General features: G+C 43.2%; 1 protein-coding gene across 1 annotated transcript in view; it reads left to right on the top strand.

The window, feature by feature from the left end:
- The first annotated feature begins 2,652 nt into the window (after nucleotides 1-2,652).
- The window catches only part of PRELP (proline and arginine rich end leucine rich repeat protein), a 36,532-nt gene continuing 20,212 nt past the window's right edge, over nucleotides 2,653-18,972 (top strand). The window contains exon 1 of the mRNA XM_081010221.1: nucleotides 2,653-2,864. The gene's annotated coding sequence lies outside the window, so the exon portion shown is untranslated. The remainder of the gene's footprint in view (nucleotides 2,865-18,972) is intronic.

The following is an 18,972-nucleotide window of genomic DNA, read 5'->3' as shown; positions in this document are numbered from 1 at the left end:
CAACATCACATTATAAGGGTTCCAGATTATGGGTAGACTTCTAAATACATTCAGCCAAACATGCTTGAAAGCCCCCTCTAAATCTTCCTACTGTGGACTGTTGGGGGTGGATCAAGTGAGGGTGCTGTGGGCAGGGCAGCGCATGTTCTCTATGCACTTCATGGCTTGATACATTAGTTGAATGCCTGGACAGGTGTCCAGAGTTACTGGAAACTCTGGACTGAGCCTTAATACAGAAATCATCATCTGCAGTCCCTGTTATCGGGTAAAAGCAAAAGGAGTTTTGGCTCCTGGCTTTATGTTACATTACCTTTCTATGGACACCATCATGCACAGAGATTCAGTGAGCAAGCTAGTGGATGATTCACCCTCATTAACTTTTCTTTTGGTGCTCTGACACTGATGTATTTGGATCAATTAAAAGATTCATCTTGCAAAATGGGATCTTAGTTTCCTACTGATTTTGCATTTTTCCATTTGGCAGAAGCCAAGATCAATAATTGACTGTGTTTCTAGGCTTGACAAGTGTTTACTTCTGTGGCAGTGCAACTGGATCCCTTTGGCTTTTCCATCCCTCTCACTTCCCGAAAAGGATAGATACATCACTGTGATCAGAAACTTCTACTGCTACCAATACCTCTTTATTTAGAACCCCGTGTACTGGGAAAAATAAGACAGCTAGGCTTTAGGACCAAAAGAGCTGTGTGACACAATGGTCCGTGTCCCTTTTCCCCTTTTCCTGTAAAAGAAAAACAGCCTTGGGAGACTGCATATAGAAACGAAAAAGTGGCAAGGAGTTGTTTCTTAATCCTTTCTTCTACTGCTATTCATCTGCTAAAAATGAACCCCCAACTCATTTTTCTCCCTGTGAGGATCTTTTCCCCCATTGATGAAGAAGCAGCTGGAGTGAGGCAATACTGAGCAACAATTGACAGGAAGAAAAAGGGGTTAGCAGGCCCTCCTCCATGACACTTCTACTCCCAGTAGCATCTTTCCAACACGGCTTTTCATTAAAGGGCAGGGGTAGCAGGTAACTCTAGGCTCATCCAGACTTCCTTTGGCACCGCACTTTCCAGGTCCGTGCTTTGCAACCCTACAGAAGTTTGTTCAGAAGTATGGCCGTTTGATTTTATAGAATTGTAGAATTGCAGAGTTAGAAGGGACCACTAGGATCAACCCCCTGCAATGCAAGAATCTTTTGCCCGATGTGGGGCTCGAACCCACAACCCTGAGATTAAGAGTCTCAGGCTCTACCAGCTGAGTTATTGTGCAAAGGATTGAATTCGGCAGGAAAGGTCCCAATTTATGGTGTTAGTATTCGCTTCAAGGTCCCTTCCAACTCTACAATTGTATGATTCTGTGATTCTATAGAAAGCTCTGGTTGGCTTGGGACCCAATTACCTGAAAGAGTGCAATTCCCAGTACCAGCTGTCTCAGTCCCTATGACTGGCAGGTGTGGTCTTGCTGGCAGTGCTGCTACTGGGGCTGCCCAGTGGCGCTGACCCATTGCAGGGCCTTTTCAGTGGTGGTTCCCCAGTTGTGGAATGCCTTCCCTAGGGAGATACACCTGTCTCCATAATTATTAACTTTCAGGAGGATTTGCAAACATTCTTGTTTACCCAGGCATTTGGTGGCTGAAGCATACGGATCCTGGCAACCCTCAGATCATTGGATGGAATAATGTTTTGAACTGCTTCTAGAACATTTTTAACTGTAGCTGCTTTCAGATGGTTTCAATTGTAATTGTTTATTGAACGTTGTAACTATTTTAGAAAGTTTTTGCTTTGGTTTTTTTATTGTCAAATTGCAGATTTTCTGTTTGCTGCCCTAGGCTCCTTCAGAAGAAAAGGTGGGATATAAATTCAGTAATAAACAAATGTGTGCCAACTGTTTTAAAAACTGTTTTAAAAACTGAACTGGTTCAAACTCAGAGGCTGCTCCCCCCCCCTTTTATTAGCTTGTCTGGATTTCACTTTGCACTTTGCACATGGTGGGCGACATGTTGTCTGAACTGACCCCTATGAGCAGAAAGAGCAACTTGATACCCCCTCCACTCCAACTATATTAGACTTTATTTTCACAGTGGCATTTTGCACTTCCTGCAGCTTCTGTGGTTTAGCCCTGGTGCCTTTATCCTGGTCTTCTAGGAGCATTAAATTGCCACCCTACTGAACTCCCAGGGCAGCCTTTGACCTTTACCCTAAGGCGGCTTTAACAGCCCAGCCAGCAATACCCTGACATAGTCAACGTTAACAATGGTAGCAACAAAGGAAGATTAGCATAGAAAAACAATTGCATTTAGAAAGGATGGGGGAATATGCACAGAACTGCCTCTCGCTTTAAAACACAGGAATGCCATTTACTGCCCATTGAGCCTGGCTGTCATCTGAGTCCTGCTGCTTTGAAACGCAAACCTAGACACACAGATTTACTATAAAGTTAGGAGAGGACAACATGCTTATAGAGAGAGAGTGAAAGCTCCGCGTTTTTTCTTTTCTTTTCTTTCTTTAATGGGATTTGTTGAACAACACTCGCGGGGAGTTTTCTTGCCCCAGCAGAAGGAAATATTATTACACATGAACCTTTCAGCAAGCCAGGCAGAAGGACATGCGTGTGGATTAGATGCCAGGAGTTTGGCTGCCAGAGAAAGACGTTATTGTTGTGACTTTCTCCTCCGCCCCTCGCTCCCACCCACCCCTCTCCGAGAGAATCTCTGAGGAACGGAACCGGAGAAAACACACACGGCTTGCAGGAGGGTCATTTGCATCCGAACCGGACTGCAGTGAGGAGGGAGAGGAAGAGGGGGAGGAAGAGTCCTGGAAGTTAAAACACACACAGGCAGGAGGAAGGTCAGGTGGAAACAGGTAAGCCCTGGGCAGGTGTCCTCTATCTGGGGATGGCCTACCCTAAACAAGAGAAAGGAGGGACTTCTTTCTTAACCTGTAGTCAGGTGGGACTTTCCCCTGTCTTATGGATCAACAGGTATTTTCTTTCTGGGTCTTGAAAGGCTGCTTTTTGTTTCGGTTGGTCATGCAAAAGTTCTGTCAAACAAACAAAGGAAAAGTGAAATAAAGAGGTGGTTAAAAATTCTGAGACTGTTTCCATGGCAGCAAAACTTGGGGAAACCCCCTTTTTTTCTCATATGCTGCACACATCCACATACATCTGGTATGTTTATAGCCTTTGCCAAAGCCAGTTGAGTGTTTCAGAAGTCTCACTATCTGTAAGCTTGATTCATAATCAGAATTTTGTAAGGTATGGGGAGATAGGAGGTGAGTTTTATTTTCAGAGAGGAATATTAGGTTGTGGTTTCGTTTTTTCCTTCTAAGTTGCTTCCGTTAATTCTGCTTGCACCGCATGTGCAATTTGTAAACGGTTTTGGATAGAAAGGAGTTAAAAGCCCCTAATTAGTTTAATAAAGCAGATTCAATTCCTCTTCGCACTCTGGTAGCTGAGAAAATCGTACGATGTTTATTTTTTCCTTGAGGGAATGAATACAAATTCTTTGCATTTCTGAGAATTTAGGGCTGCTTTCTGTTTTGTCACAAAGAGGTGAATTTCAGAAGACAGACTCATTTTCCCACACTCAGAGACTCCTGTGGCACAATGGGTTAGTGCATCTGGCTGTTAACCAGAAGGTTGGTGGTTTGAGCCCACTCAGGAACAACTGTGGGCAGAATTCCTCCATTTCAAGGGGGTTGGACTAGATGACCCTCAGGGTCCCTTCCAACTCTAGAATTCTTTGAGTCTATGACTTGGTCCCTAGTTCAATTCCATAGAAGTTTTGATACCTAAAGAGGAGAACACTTTAAAATGAGTGGTGTGATTTAAGAGACACTAACTGCAATCCCATAGACACTGATTTAGGAGTAAGTCCCATTGAACTCAATGGGATTTATGCTGAGTAGGCATATATAGAATTGTGCCATAAGGCTTTAGTCCTATATATGCACTTATGAGAGAGTAAGCCCCTTTGGGCAGAGTGGGTCTTCTTCTGAGGAAGCATGCAAAGGTTTGCTCTGGTACACACCAGTATTTACAAACCGCATTTACTTGGAACAATGTCCCATTGATTTCAATAGGTTTTTCTTCCAAGTGGGTGTATGTAATCTCTAATAAGGTTACTTGTAGCACCATCCTATATTTGACTACTCACAAGTAAGTCCCACTAAGTTAAATGGAGCTTTCTCCCAGGTAAATGGATATAGGATTGCAGCATGAGTGTTAAGATTATTCAGTTTCGTATATATACACACACACACACACACACACACACACATATATATATATATATATATATATATACACACTGCATTAATGTTTTCCTAGGAAGCAACACACACCCCTGGTTCCCGAACACAGATACATGGTTGTTGTCTTTTTTAGATGATTAGTTCTTTTCTTTCGGTCAAAGAAATCTATCTGGCAGCCCATTTCAGTTGCTTATGCTTCCACAGATTTTGAGACAAATTCCTAACTATCTGTTCTCATGGAAATGTGGGAGTCAGGAGAGAGAGAATAACTACTCCTGGCTTATTGAATATATAAGTTTGAACCATTCTTTGAATAAATAGGTTTGCAGGTAACTGGGACATGGGCTGCATACACCCCACACATTTAAAGCACATACCCCCTACCTGTAAAGAATATTCAGAGCTGTAGTTTACCCTTCAGAGCACTGCAATTCCCAGCACCCTCCACAAACTACAGTTTCCAGGATTCTTTGTGTGTATGAGCCAGGGGTGCTTTAAATGTGTGGTGTGTATGCATTTTGTGTATGCAATCCATCTTGCTGAGCCTCAGATATTTGCTTAGGAACTTCAGCAGCCGGTCCACATTTATCCAGCATTTACCCACGGAAAAAAAGCCCACTAAAGCAGGCTTTGGGGGCACTCTTCGCAATGCCCCTTTCTTAGCCAGTAGCACCTCCATTCCTGGTGGGTTTAGGAAGTCATGTGCCTGCTGGGGGAAGGGCTATTTTCATGCAGGATGTGTACTGCGCACACACACGCATACACACACACACACACACACACACACACACAGACAGTCTTTCCCTCTTGGAACAGAATCCAACTCATGTGATTTTTACCAGAGATTAGATGTTCAGAAGAGGAGGTTGGGAGCCTTCTCCTCCACTATGAAAAGGGGGGGGGGGATAGATGAGGCTGATATAGGAGCAGAACTTAAGCAATCAGGAAAGGGGCTTGGAATTGAACAGGCACTTCGCCTCTGGGGGAGAAGGGAGCTTTCAAGCAGCCGGGCTGAATTACCATCAATGCAAGCAAATCAGAAGTGCAGGATTTGGACTGCACTTTTGTTAGCTCTTTGGAAAGTCTTCCCTGTTCCTTGTGACTGGCAAAGAGCAACTGGAAAGAACTAGAGGTTCCAGGGAGATCTGAGGTTGCAAACATCAATGGCAAGCACGAAGGCACAATACAGGGAAGGCAAAAGTGTCACCAGTAGCTGGTGTTACCAACCATACTGGTTAAGGGTGTGAACTGTGATCTGGGACGCCCATGTTCCAGATCTCATCCCAGCTACATCAGGCAGCTGTTATTTAGGGGGCTGGGCAACCAGTTCCAGCACTACCAGTGCCTGAAATGAATAAATGGAGGATCACTGTAGAGTTGGAAGGGACCCTGAGGATCATCTAGTCCAACCCCCTGGAATGCAGGCGCATGTAGCTGTGTTAAGAGGATTTGCTTTGTATGCAAAAGGTCCCAGGTTCTGTTCCCAGCATCCCAGTAGGGCTGGGAGAGATCCCTGGAGAGCCACTGCCAGTCAGTGTGCCTCAGGTCAACATAATGCCCTCTGGATATTGTTGAACTCCAACTCCCATCAGCCCAACCAGCATGGTCAGTGGTTAGGAATGATGGGAGTTGTAGTCCAGTAATGACTACCCTTGGTGTAGATACTGAGCTTGATGGACTAAAGATCAGACTTGGTATGAAGCAGTTTCTGATGTTCCTATCCAAGCTGCTTCAACCAAGAAGTTGGTGAAGACTAGGGCAGGATCTGTGGAGTCTGTATTCAGTAATGAGTTGCTGGGAATATTATCCGGGCCAAAGGGACCTGTGTTTTTTCAGGAGACTCCCTGCACTCCCAAGTTGTGTGCGCTGCAGTGCCAGCCCACATGAGCAGGAAATTCCCATCCCAAGACATGTCCTCTGGGCAGGCCTGTTGCAAAGACTGGGAGGCACAGCCTGTGCTGTTCGCTTGAATTTTTTCTCATTTTATGCTGTGAAGTTGAATGGGGGAAAGACAAAGGAGAGGCATTTCGCCGTATTTTTGCACTCGTCTGGGAATTGTATATACACCAAATAAATGCATGATGTTTGCATTTTATTGTGCTGCTTTTGAAATGTGGACTCGGGCAGATGGAAACATAAAATGAGCCCTAAGGGATGTAAAAGAGTGCAGGCATTTAGCAATGGGGTTTTTCTTTTTCTGTGTTGCAATATCACAGGAATTATCCAGCCAGTTGATTCCAGATGCTTTCTGTATGAGGCACACCCCATCTGCATGCACTCGCAGAAAGCCTTCCCTGCAGACAAATGGCTGTGGTGGTCGAGGCTCCCTCCTTTAACCAGCCCACAAATAATTTGGAATGGTTAATGGTATGATGGCTCCAGCCCAATGCAAACACTCTCTTGCCTGCCTTTTCAGTCATTCCAGAGTCTGTGGAGAGAGATGGTCTGCAGCTTCACCTCTCTGGTCTTCAATGTCTTTTGGAGACAGCAGAAGAAAAGACTATTTTACTGAGGGTAAAGTTTCCTGCTTCTGTTTTAAGTTCAGGTACACCCAGCTTGGACTTCAATGCAGCTTCCAAGAGGCAGAGAGAACCAACATTTCATTCTGATAGGGAGAGGGGTAGGAAAGCTACCCAAAATATCCACAGTTGTCTCAATGGAATGGAAATTGATTATGCACATTCGACAAGCATATGTGAATCTTCATGCTTTACTTAGGCTTTACAGCATGCTTGGTTTGTGCTTGGGTTTAATTTTTTCATACAGAGTTTGAATGTTTTTGTCACGGACTGGAAAAGAAGGATAATGACTCATATAAACACTGGAAAGAGAAAGAGGTATGAACAGAGAGTCAAGGCCTGAAAGTTCAGAATCCATGCTGTCTGAGTGAAGAGCTCCAGTTCCTGACTGCACTCTGACTTCTAAGGACCAAAGTACATATGACAGCAACAGATCCATGTGCTTCTATTTGGATCTTTTCCAGTTACAGTGGTACCTTGGAAGTCAAACGGAATCTGTTCCGGAAGTCTGTTCAACTTCCAAAACATTCAGAAACCAAGGCATAGCTTCCCATTGGCTGCAGGAAGCTCCTGCAGCCAATAGGAAGCTGCGATATATGTTAGGGTTCCAAAGAACGTTTGCAAACCGGAACACTCACTTCCAGGTGTGCGGCATTTGGGAGCCAAAACATTCAAATTGCAAGGCGTTCACCAACCAAGGTATGACTGTATATATAAAGCGGGGTTGGGGTTGCAATTTAGGGGGTGGGTAGATGCTGAGGCTCAGAGGGGCAGTAGCTCAGTGGTGCACCCCATACTGTGCATTCACAAAGTCCCATGTTCAATCCCTGGTATCTCCAAATAGGACTAGGAAGAACTGAGTGTGAAACTCTCAGAGTAGACAGTACTGAGGAATAATGGTCTGACTCGCTAGTCCCTTCTGCATTATACACTTAAAGCAGTATCAGACCACTTTAAACAGCCATGGCTTTCTCCAAAGAGTTTTGGAAAGTGTAGCTTCTAATGGCTGCTGAGAGGTGTTAGGAAATCTCTATTCCCCTCACAGAGCTACAATTCCCAGAGTCCTCTGGGGAAATGGATTGACTGATAAACCACTCAAAAAATGTAGCCATGCATGTGTGGTGGTGGGGAATAGGGGCCTCCTAATGACTCTAAGCATCTTTAACAAACTGCAATCCCCAGGATTCTTTAGGGGAAGCCATGACTGTTTAAAGTGTCCCGTTCAAGGGAAGTCATAGTACTGCTCTATTCTGCCTTGGTCAGACAACAGTTCTGAGTACTACAGTTTAAGAAGTATAGGGACAAGTTGGAATGTGTGCAGAGGAGAATGACCAAGAGTCTGGAAACCCTATGAGGAATGGGTGAGGGAGTTGGGTATGCTTAGCCTGGGAAAGAGGAGAGTTATAGGAGGTATGATAGCCAACTTCAAATATCTAAAGGGCTCTCACATGGAAGATGGAGCAAGCTTGTTTTCTCCTGCTCTGGAGGGCAGTACCCGAACCAATGGCTTCAAGTTACAAGAGAGGACTAAACATCAGGAAGAACAGTGGGGAGCTGTTTGACAGTGGAACTTACTCCTTTGGGAGATTATGGACCCTCCTTGCTTGGAGGTTTTTAAGCAGAGGTTGGATGGGCATCTGCCATGGATGCTTCAGTTGAACTTCCTGCATTGCAAGGGGGTTGGACGAGATAACCTTTCCAACTCTACAGTTCTAACTGGTGGCTCTTATCTGTGGCAAGTAATTACTTATAGCTGATGCTCTGGCACCAAAATATTCCAATTTTTTTGATAAGGAGAAGTGAAGCAGTTTTATGTGTTTGTGTTGACCTGCCCCATGTCTTTTACCATGGAGCCTGTTCCACAGCCACTTTTCTGCCAGCTAGGCTCATTTACATTATTGGATGCCGGCTTTGGCTGTCTCTCACCTTCTTCTGTTGTAGCACAGACACAACTGGGAAAGGCCCTTGACTGAGTCAGCGTACACATCTCATATTCTAGCAGCTATTGTGTGTGCAGATGCATAGCTCTGTTCAGGTAACACATGCTGGCCTACCACTGCTGCTTCACGGCAGCATATATTTGAGTGGGCAGCAAGTGGCAACATAGTGTTGGAGGACAGAAGAGTGTGTGTCACACGGCTCGCTGCCCTCAGGTGTGGCGGAAGACGCTGTCCTGTCGCCAGTGCTGAAATTAAGATTCATCTGCCAGTCTGGTTGGCTTCTTTATGTGGGGTGCATGTGTGCCATCCTATCCTTTCCTCAGAAAGCAAAATGCCTTTGGAGTAGGTAGGCCTCAGGCTGCGTAAGCACTATACATTTAAAGGACATTCCAAGCACATTTTCCCTCTCAGGGAATTATGGGCACTGTATTTTGTTAAGCGTTGCTGGTATTTGTAACTCTGTGAGGGGTAAACTATGCAGAATTCTTTAAGGGGGGGGATGTGCTTGGAATGTGCTTTAAGGATTTAGGCCTACACTTCTGCTTGCCCTGTGCCTAGAAAGCATGGGTTCAAGCAGTTTTCCAATCCGAGTGGTTTGGCTTTTGCCCTGTGGCTTCCCCAGGAAAACCCACTCTTCTGCGCTAAATCATAACCAAGCAAAGTGTGGATTAGCCCTTTGTCTATTCACAGCCTCCATTAAATTGAAGACAATGCAGCAAGAGGTTTTTGCTCACAGGCAAAGCTGTACACATAAAGGGGCATCATATTCTATTATGACACAAGAATGCCCCCTGGAAAGTCAAAAGCAGCAAACGTACTTGAATTATAAGGAAGGCAGGACAGAGCCTGGTAGACAACAACAGTCTCCTTGTCTTTTGTGACGGCCCTGTGAAAGCCCTTGTTTTTAAATATTGATCACTCCATATTGAATTGTTTTTGGAGTAATCAAATGACAGCTTCCCTGGCACGTTGCAAGTGTCCTAAATTCACTTGCCTCAGCAAATCTGTTTGAGTGTCTAGTCTGGCAAGAAAGAAAGGAGTTTCTGCCAATTCACCTTCTCACTATCTGCTCTTCTGATGTTTGAGAATCTGTCAGTTGCTCAAACCCCAGTGTTAAAAGTTAACATGCAAAACATGTTAGTGTGCTTCATCCTACACCACACCTATGAGACAGTTTTTATAGGCCAAGCCTTGGGAAATAGCTACACCCATTGGCTGGAGGGGAAAGCCCAGTCTCTGCCTCCTCAGTTGTGGTAAGTTCACTCATCTCCCCTAGCTCTTCTGCACTGTATACCTTACACACAGTTGAAAAGGAGAATGTCTCTGCCTACAAACTGTCTTTCTAGCTGTTACTCATTAGCCAACATGGTTCCCTCATCCCTGACCATAGGCCATGCTGCCTTAGGTTGGTGTGAGTTGGTAACATGTTGGCGGCCCCTGCATTGCCCTATAGCACACCTATGTCCACTCAACCATAGAAAAATATATTCCAGTTAATTGGAGAGAAAGGTCCTGTCTCTACTAACGCAGAGGTTGGGATCGGGACTTGGGTCAAAGGCAGGGCAGATTTGCTACAGCCCCCTAAGCTATTGCTTTTAGAAATCTATGTGGAAGCTAATAATTAATTAAATTTTGGGAAGTCAGGGAGGGAGTCTTGAGGATTTCATTAAGTGCCTCACTACATATTCCCCCCAATGATCTAAGAACTTGTCAAAAACTGCCACAAGAAAGAGAGAGTTTGTATCTTTGATTTTCACAGTGACCCGTATACATTGGTTGGAAAACACACTGGAGTCACGTGCTGACTCTCTCAAGACACCCACAAAATATGTCAAAGGGTTGTTCACATTTTCCCTACACGGCTGGCTTCTCCTTGCATGTTTTAAAAAATGGGGACTTAGGGTGACGCTGAGTGCAGAATCTAACTAAAATGATTTAAGAACCTATTTGAATATTTAGGCCACTTTCAGAATTTGAACACATCAGACATGTCCAGGTCATACAAACCAGCATCTTCTGAGAAACTTTAGAAGTTAGCTACTTTTCATAACAGACAAATACATCAAGCTAGCCATATAATTTTCAATTAAAATTATATCCCATAGAGTTAGGCCACAGATTGCCCCCTTCTGTGTGTTCTGAGGGCCACTGTTTTCCAGACAGGGGGCTGGAAAGGTATGTTGCTGAACAAACAGACCTCAGGTTCAATCACATATGGTACATGTTACATACAAAACCAAAAAAAACATTAAAGGTAGACTATCTGTTTCTTACAGCATTCCTTTTTATGCTTTTATTAAAAGATTTTATTGGGCAACCAAAGTACATACAACACCTCTGTTTCCAAATCATAGAGTCCTTCCTACAGGTTGGTTACATTCGGTGTGAGACATTCTCTTTTTTAAGACTCAAAGTTGTGGCCAGAGTTCTTGTTACACCTCCATAACATGCACAGTACAATCAACAAGGCCAAATAAAGTTGCCTTGGGGGATGGATTCAGCCCAGACTATCTCTGATTTAAACAGTGGGATTTAAGTATGATTTTCGCTGGATTTTGCTTAAAATTTGCTTTGTAGTGTACTTAGTTTGTTTATTTGCGGCCAGCTCATTCTTAATTTCACCATCCATCCTTTATAATTTGTGAGCTCAGCTCACAAATGTTATTTCAGGGTTGAGCTAGTAAATAAATGTGTATTATATTGTTGAAAGCCCGGCTACATAAATATAGAAATAAATGACACACTTACAGATTGCATCATCAGAAACTAAAAAGTTCTATGCTAATTCAAAGCAGATTGGCACTTCTTTTATGACTTTATAGGAAGCTCCTGAAATGCAGTGTTCACATTTTGCATGCATGGAGGTTTGTTCGCCTCCAGTGCCTCCAGATCTGAATTCATTTTTAGTTCTCCTTACAAGAAGCTTACATTAGTTCTTGTATCATATAAAAAAGAAACTTTTGGGATAAAATCCAGAGGAGCAAAAGGAGGGACGTTAGAGTGAAAAGGCTGTGTTCTTACTAGAGGGAACTAGACTTACAGAAAATATCATTTTGCTGAAATAGTTTTCTGAGACATTCACTTTCTTCCCATAATTCATATGCTATGTCCCCGCTGAGTCCACCGTGTTTTTTTTTAAAATGATATTTATTAAAGTTTCAAAAAATACAAAAAATACAGAATACAGAAAGAAAAAGAATAAAGTTTTTAAAATATAACCAAAAAAGTAAAAAATAAAAAGAAACATACCAAATAAAACAGTTAAAAAGACATTAATTTTCCATAACCTATCTTCCCTACACTTATTTCCCCGGACCTCCTCATACCTCCCTTTTTTGTATTCCAGTTCAATTTGTTAGTTCAGCAAATCCTTACCATTAAGCTTTTACCCAGTTGCAAACCTTTTTTCATGTCTCTTAAGGCATTACAGCTAAAAACCTCTTAATTTCTATCCAACATCCTTCTAAGATTCCTTAATTTTACAATATTTCTGTAAATAGTCTTTAAATCTCTTCCAGTCTTCTTTCACCGACTCTTCTCTCTGGTCTCGGATTCTGCCAGTCATTTCCGCCAGTTCCATGTAGTCGATCACCTTCATCTGCCCTGAGTCCACCGTTTTGTGTTGGAGCTAATGATTCCAAGCCCCAACCCCATTATGATGATGGGAAAAAACAGGAACCAAAGAATTCTAGGGTTAAGATGAGACAGATAGCAGCAAATACAGGGGGAGGGGAGGAGGCACAGAATCTCTTTATGGAAAGAGTCTGTAACTTAGATGCCCAGGAATGTTTTGAGACAGCTCAGCCAAAATATGTCAAAGGCGGCCAAGCTTCCCACTAATCCGGTATGCCAACAGCCCTGTAGTGCATGTTCCTTCCCTTTGCCCAAGTATCTTCCTCAGCCTCAGACAGACCTTGTGGTGTTGCGTGGATTTGAGGAGGGGGTGTCAGGTGTCAGTATTATTTGATGATGCAAATAGGGTGGCCACTTATGCACCACCATAAAAATAAGAAATGCATCTCTGAGAAAGAAGGCAAAAGAGGACACAGAATTGCATAAACTTTCAATTTGCTGATTTATATTTTGTAGATGCAAATTTAGAAATAGATGTCTTTGCGCTCCCTTCCTACATCTGTTTATCATTGAACTGGACAGCAAAGAGAAGATCCTTCCAAACAGAGAATTGACAGCCTTTCAATAGAGGACATGTGTAAAGTAGGAGACATGTCCACTCTCCAAATAAAGACACTGCCAGGCCATCATATGTATGTAAGAGAGGTTCCTAGGAAAGCATCTGCAATCATTGGAAAAAGCGTATGCAGGCCTGCTTACTGGCAGATCTCGCCATTTCCCAAAATATTTTCAGACCGATCTTTTTGACTTCTGACTCTGTCTACTGTTGGTCCTCAGTGTTTTCTTGTTAGCGTAACACTGTTGACATTTCCTCACCGCAGACCAATTGGGAACTTGACAGCCATACAGCGCTGTTTGTTAATGGGGCAAGAGCTGTCTGATGGAGCCTGGCTGGTTGGCTGGCTGCATACATGATGTCAGTGGCAGCTGGACTCCTAGCTGTATGATGGACGGTTGATGAAATGAAACATGCTGAGGCTAGTAGACTGTAGAGAATCACAGCACAGGCACAAAATATTCCATTTTTTAAAAACCGCAAGCCATATTTGAATGTGGAAAGTCTAATTTTTAGAAGCTTCCAAATGCTTTTGACAATCTAAAACCATTGTCCACCAATTGCTAATGATGCTAACACTAAGTTGGTGAAGCACCTTAAATAGAGTGGAGATTAGGATAACCCACTGCATAAGAGGAGGGGCTCCTGAACCTTTGATTGTTATGTTAAAATGGCAATTCCTGCAGGGACAGTTTTTCTCACCCTTTTTGCTGTTCTGTGCAACCCTCAAAACAAAGACGGGAAGCCTGTGCACACAAACACACCTGATGTTGCTGGCCTATAACTCCCATCATGCCTGACCATTGGGCCATCCTGGCTGGGGCTGATGGGAGTTGGAGTCCAACACCACTTGGAGGGTCACAGTTTTCCCATAAATATATAGTAGTCCTATCTTACTTTGCATGGGCAGTCAAAGCATTTATACATGGGAAGAGGAGAATTGTACCAATTGCCCAACGTCCTTGTCGTATCTGACCATACGTGTTGGAACTCACATCTGCACAGGGGCCTTACACAGAAAGTCCAATACACCATGACTATGTTCATGTGATTTTTACCCTTGAAAAATAAAGGGTAGGAATCTTGTGTTCAGAGCCTACATTCACTGGATATAGGCAGAAGTCCTTGTGTGGACCAAACCTACGTGGAAGCTCAGCATGGTTAAGGATTGAGTTAAGAAGACACTTCACTACCATCCACATTAGGATTCTATCTGTTTACAATATGGGGATATGTTTTCAGAGATTTTTGAGTTTTCATTAGTGAAATATCTTTAAAAATACCCAGGTTGATCCTGTTATTAAAGCCAATGCTTTTTTTCTTAAAAAAATGTTTAGGGGTACTCTCATTTTCATACTCATACTGAAATACTGCCCCTCAATGAGGCCAAACTTAGATTCAAAAAATGTTTAGGGGTATGTGTACCCCTGCATCCCCCCAGAAAAAAGCACTGATTAAAGCATATTCAAGAGAAACTCATTCCATGGTGGGGCAGCAGTATTGGACATGCCTACTCTGCCCAGCCTCCATGCATTTGTGGCAACATCTAGCTAGTTTATGATGGAATATAAACTATTTTAGCCATTTGCCAAGGCTTGGTGGCAGCAGATTCAGAATATACACGGATCTCAGATGCCCTGTCAGCTAATTATTTTTAATGTGGAACCACAGAGGGAATTTGACTTGATACACTGTTATTATTATGTCCCCAATTAATCATAGGTACAGTATTGGTTTCTTACTATGTCAGCATTGAATACCAGATTTGTCCATATATGGCCTTTAAATGTCTGCATGTGGTTTAAGGTCACCTTCTTTGCTTTAATTTAAGACATGACAACTTTGCTAACATCAGTGAAGTTTTGAACATTATAGTGCTGGTATAATATTAGTAGAGCATCCTGGAAAAATACATAAAAATATATTTTATGTATTTTAAGATTATATTTAACCCCACTTTCCCAATTCTTCAGGCAGCTTACAAATCAGTAAAAGGCAAGAAAAATAAAACCCAATTAAAACTAAGCATACTATTAACCACACTAAAGTGACAATAAATACTAAATTCAGCTGCAGCAAAGCCATAAACAGCCCCAAAAGGAAAGCACTTTGGCTGTTGGGACAGTGCATTCCAAGACTGGGACATGGGGTTCAGAGAGGTGATCAGTTTCTTCAGTGAACATGCTGCAAAAAAATACTGTTGTGGGAATGGACCACTAATGGACTCCATGCTTTATTGTTTCATATATTAATTGAAATATTTATATCCTGCCTATCCAACTCACAATGAAAGCAGCGCCATAATTGAAGAACAATCACACTGTGACCTTAAAAAGCAACAAAAACAGTACAGCAGCTGGTAACCAGCAGTATACTTTTCAGCAGTGAGATTTAGGAATGAGCCAAACTATAAGCATGCCAGAATAAAAAATGTGTTGGCCTGAAGCCCACAAAGAAAGGGAACAATGTGATCTTGTGGACTAGGGAGTTGTACAGCCCGGCTTTGATAATTCTCCTGTGTCTTCACCAAGATTTTTATCTATTTATTTATTTTTGCTGGGTATGTTGTTTCTGAAGACAATTCAAGCCGTTGGTATTAAGCTATGAGTCTGTCATGGCTTCGGAACCAGGTACCTTAAGGACTGCTTTATGAGTACCAAGCTATATGGAAGTTAAGATCCTCTACTGAGTTCCTTCTCAGAGTGCCACCGCTGTTGGCAACAAAGGGGGTGAGTGCCCAGAGTGTATAATTCCCTCAGGGAGGAGTTCGTCTGGCTGTCTTTAAGACTGGCAGATGAAGGTGGGGGCAAGGGGTGCGGTCCACCCCAGGTGCCATCTGGGGGGGTGTCATCACGTCTGCCCCCGCCCCCCGGAAGTTTGGCGCTTGCTGCGCACCACTGGGACACTCGCCACTTGCCATGCACGTCCTGGAACGTGTGCAGCTTGCCATGCACCTCCCCCCCAAGGGCAGCGTGCCATGCCCCCTGGGACGCATGCCAGCCACGCTCCCAGATGTACGCCACTCCCGGTGCCGGATATATATGAATGAATAGGAGCAGCCCACCCATGAGGCAAGGTGTCATGACCACCTCAGACAGCAGGATCCACAGGGGCAGCTGATATGGCCTCCAAGGAATGCATCACTTGCTGATACTGTGGTGGCGACAGAAGCAGCAGCAGCTGCAGCGTGCTCCTTGGAGGTTGAATCTGCTACCTCCTCACCTTCCTAATACCATCTCTCTTCTTAATGTCGCATCTACAGCAGCCACATGGTGGATTGGAGACACTGCTAGTCTCCTTCTCCCACACCTGTTCGAGATGTAAATCTTTATTCCCCCTGATGTAGATCTTCACTCACTCCTTCTTCCCTGGCATGGAGGCTGAACATTTTGTGGTCTGCCTCAGGTGCCAAAATATCTTGAGCCAGTCCTGTATATGACTGTAAAGTGAGCAGTTAAGTTGCACGACAACTGGCCCTTTTACATTAAGGTTACCAGTTTTTTTCTAATGAATCTAGGGACACTTTTCAACTTCAATGGATTTTGTCAGGGGACTGATTTGTAAATCTGGGGACTGTCCCCGGTAAACAGGGATGTCTGGTAATCTTATTGTACATACTCCCGAGGTTTCATGGAGAGTGTGCACATAATCTGTCCATGAAGAAGGAAGTGTGCACATTTCCCCAACACACTTTAGAAAATGTGCATATATTGATGTTATTATGTACATTTTCTGGTCATTATGCATAATCCCCAATTAGCCATTATCTGGGCTGTTTCTGTCCCACAGACTAATCTTATATGGTCCTCAACATATCCTCAGTCCAGTCTACTTTTCACCATTCTCAGCAGTTCTCCAGTCAGCTGAGCAGCGAAACAGGGATGGAATTGCAGGAAGAGGAAAGCTTAATATCTTCCCTGCCCCTTCCACCATATTGATAGAAATTGCTCCCCTACGCTGCTATTAAGCCCAGGAAAATATTGAATAGCAGCATAGGGTCAGTAATCATTGGAATCACAGGGGAGGGAAAAGTTAATTAGTTGAGAAAGGCTTGCCAAGCAAAGAAAAAAGAGCTGGGAGAGAAAGAATGTGAAGTACCAGAATTCTCATGGGAAGGAAAGTGGAGGCAACACTGAATTCTCTGAGGAATCAACAGAAGCTGCTGCCAAATAATAGGAATTGTTAATGTTGATTCTGCTAAGCAGGGATGCTTTCACAAGAGCACTTGAAAAAATAATCTTGCACTAAGTGTGATTGCCCCCTGAAAGAGAAAGCAGCTCATCATTGTGAACTCTTCTGTGGCATCAGCCTGTAACCCTTTTCATGTAATAGTTTCTCCATACTAGGTATGGGGTAGCTGTGGCCCTCCAGATGTTGCTGGCCACCAGTTCCCATCAACCCCAGCCATACATGGCCAATAGTCAGAAAGATGGCAGTAGTGTAGCACCCTGCTTGTGGTTAACGCTTAGCTGGAATGAAATATTCAACACAGCAACAGAGAAATTAAAATAATAATTTATTTGTCAGACAAATAAATGAGCGACACAGTGGTATATGGTTACCAAAGCTCTGCCCACTTCAGCCCTGATGGCCAGCACTTATATTTCCTCAGCCCAGCCCCCTTGCTCCTCCTTTGGCTGCCTCTGTCCAATCAGCCTGGTTGAAATTCCTATTGGCTGTTTGCTAGAACCAATCATAAAAGATACACCCATTTCCTATTACCTTTTATGGGAGACAAAGAGCTATATTTCCTTCTATCCATAAATGGCAGACAAGTAGCCATATATCTTATATTTGCCTCAACCAGGCACCTTAATTACCAGATAACCTTTTTGCCCTATTGCCCTATTACCCTATTGCCCCTTCACTCCAAAACAGATGGCTAAAACAGATGGCTCATGGTAACAGAGATCTTGGGTTCACATTCTCACACACCATCAATGAAATAAGAATTTAACATAAGAATCTAACATTTCTTACTTTCTAAATCCTTTGCATAATTACATTTAAGCCAATATATTTCATACATTAACATACATAGATTTTTAGAAGGAAAGGCCTTTGCAAAGTAAAAAAGGAACTCAGTAGAAAACAGCTTCAGAGAGAAGCCTCTTCAGTTTACAACTCCCTTTTCCCAGCCAGCTGCTGTTCCTATTAGCTCTTGCCCTTTAACCTTATGAAAATATGACTCGAGTCTAATGGGAGGCACATGGTATTATTTTCTAATAAACAATAAATTTTACTATTTACCAACTCTTAATTAGTGTTTTTGCAGCTTGATTGTATTCTGTAATTTGTAGGGTCAATGTAACCTTTGCTCCCAGCCTGTATTTCCCTTTTACAACTTCGAGAAACGTGTCTCCTGTTACTGCTATAAATCAGGGGGGCCCTGTTCAAGGAGATAAACAACTGCCAAAGTACTTAGCCAGCTGCTTTATGCCTGGCATAAAACATACAAACATTTATAAATATATTTTTTAAGCTCATTTTAAAATGCAGACCTTGATCAGATGCCTCAGTAGAAGTTCAACAATAGCTGGAGGACCACTGTTTCCCCACCCCTGATGCAGGAGAAGATGGTCCTTCAAGTAACCTAATCCCAGGCTATTTGGTTTATTGATTTAAAGGTACTAACAAGCACTTTGAATTGGGTTCAGAAATGAACTGGTAGCCAGTGCAGATGGAACAGCAATGGAGTCAAATGGAGGATGTGACTGTGTTCTGCACTGATTGCTTGTTTGCTTCAGAGACAAATCCACTGCAGGGACGTATAACAAAGCTCCAGTGGCCTCATTTGTCTTGCAAAAATGCCATGAAAAGGTGTGATGGTACCACCTTACGGTACCACCAGGTGTGGAAATCCAGCTGTCTGAGAACATTGGAGGCGGGGAGGAAGCACCTGTCGAGGGAATATTTCTAACCTCTCCCTTCCCTTTTATTCTTTATCCTGTTCTTTGAAAAGGAAAGGGCATTGTCCAGGCATGACTATTCATAGCTTTATCTGTAGTTTGTCCCACAGTATGCTAAATACATGATGGGTGTGTGTGTACACACACACAAACTCTGGCAAC

The sequence above is a fragment of the Podarcis pityusensis genome, assembly GCF_964106645.2.
Source record: "Podarcis pityusensis genome assembly, chromosome: 6".
In the NCBI taxonomy this organism is placed as follows: Eukaryota; Metazoa; Chordata; class Lepidosauria; order Squamata; family Lacertidae; genus Podarcis; species Podarcis pityusensis.
Note: the sequence above shows the minus strand (reverse complement) of the source record. Positions and strands in the feature narration are given on the sequence as shown.